Source organism: Rhincodon typus, chromosome 49 (assembly GCF_021869965.1).
Source record: "Rhincodon typus isolate 14 chromosome 49, sRhiTyp1.1, whole genome shotgun sequence".
In the NCBI taxonomy this organism is placed as follows: Eukaryota; Metazoa; Chordata; class Chondrichthyes; order Orectolobiformes; family Rhincodontidae; genus Rhincodon; species Rhincodon typus.
Window position 1 is genome coordinate 27,498 of NC_063380.1, and position 2,010 is coordinate 29,507.

General features: G+C 47.4%; 1 protein-coding gene across 1 annotated transcript in view; it reads right to left on the bottom strand.

Annotated features, from left to right (window-relative positions):
• LOC109926524 (ubiquitin carboxyl-terminal hydrolase 5-like) overlaps positions 1 to 2,010 on the bottom strand; it is a 17,539-nt gene that overhangs the window by 14,163 nt on the left and 1,366 nt on the right.

Sequence of the window (2,010 nt, forward strand, 5' to 3'; positions counted from 1 at the left end):
CCAGGATGTTGCCCCAGGGGCTGGGAGAGATTTACCAGGATGTTGCCTCAGGGCTGCAGTGTTTTGGTTATGAGGAGTGACTGGACAGACTGGGGTTGTCCTCCCTGGAGCAGAGGAGATCAAGAGGGGACATTACCGAGATGAAAATAGAAAACTGATGAGGGGCATAGATTGGATAGACAGGAAGAAAGGTTTCCCCTGATAGGGGGAATCAATTCACTTTTGTCTGTAGTCCCCTGAGCAAACTTAACAAATAATCCCCGGGTCAATATCTAGTTGGGTGGCAAACCCCTCCTACATACAAATGCCAGGCAGTGCCCATCTCCAATGAGAGAGAATCTAACCATCAGCCCCCCACCCCGACCCTTTACAACAGGATACAGCCCCTTACAACGGGGTCGAACACAATACAATGTGGAACAACTCCCTATAGGCCACTGCATAGCAATGTAATGGGATATAGCCCCGTACAATGGTCTATAATGCTCTACAGTGGGCTATAATGCTCTACAGTGGGCTATAATGCAATGGAATTAGGGAGAACCCTCTATAATGGGCTATACTGCAGTGCAATGCAGTATAGTGCACTGTAGTAGGGTATAACTCCCTACAGTGGGCTATAATCCCTTACAATGGGCTAAAACATAATGCAGAAGGCAGAGTGGGGGGATAAAAGGGTCTTTCTCAGGATGGCAGCTGGTGACAAATGGTGTTCCGCAAGGGTCAGTGCTGGGACCACAACTTATCACGTTGTACATAAACGATCTAGATATAGGAACTGTGGGCATTCTGTCTAAGTTTGCAGACAATACAAAGATAGGTGGAGGGACGGGTAGTATTGAGGAGGGGGGAGGCTGCAGAAGGATTTGGACAGGTTAGGAGAGTGGACAAAGAATTGGCAGATGGAGTACAACGTGGGAGCGTGTGAGGTCACGCACTTTGGTAAAAAGAATAAAAGCATGGACTAATTTCTAAATGGGGAGAAAATTCAGAAGTCTGAAGCACAAAGAGACTTGGGAGTTCTAGTCCAGGATTCTCTCAAGGTAAACTTGCAGGTTGAGTCAGTAGTCAGGAAGACAAATGCAATGTTGGCATTTATTTTGAGAGGACTTGAATATAAAAGCAGAGATGTACTACTGAGGCTTTATAAGGCTCTGGTCAGGCCACATTTGGAGTATTGCGTACAGTTTTGGGCCCCACATCTCAGGAAGGATGTACTGGCCCTGGAGCGGGTTCAGAGGAGGTTCACGAGAATGGTCCCAGGAATGAAAAGCTTAACATATGAGGAACTTTTGAGGACTCTGGGATTATACTCATTGGAGTTTAGAAGGATGAGGGGGGATCTAATTGAAACTTACGGAATACTGAATGGCCTGGACAAAGTGGAAGTTGGGAAGATGCTTCCATTGGTAGGAGAGACGAGGACCCGAGGGCACGGCCTTAAGAGTAACAGGAAGACCTTTTAGAATGGAGATAAGGAAAAACTTCTTCAGCCAGAGAGTGGTGGATCTATGGAACTCACTGCCACAGAAGGCTGTGGAGGCCAGGACATTGAGTATATTTAAGATGAAGATGGGTTCTTGATTATCAAGGGGAACAAGGGTTAAGGGGAGAAACCAGGAGAACGGGGTTGAGAAAGTTATCAGCCACGACCGAATGGCAAAGTAGACTCAGGTGGATTGAATGGCCAACGAGACTCGATGGGCTGAATGGCCTAATTTCTGCTTCTGTGTGTTATGGTCTTAAGGAATGGGGTATAACTGCTTTCAATAGGGTATAATGCAATGCAATGGAGTATAATCCTCTGTCATGGGCTATAATGCAGTGCGACAGGGAGTAGTCCCCTCTAATGGGCTATAATGCAGTGCGAGAGGGAGTAGCCCCCCTCTAATGGGCTATGATGCAGTGCGACAGGGAGTAGTCCCCCTCTAATGCGCTATAATGCAGTGCGACAGGGAGTAACCCCCCTCTAATGGGCTATAATGCAGTGCGACAGGGAGTAGCCCCCTC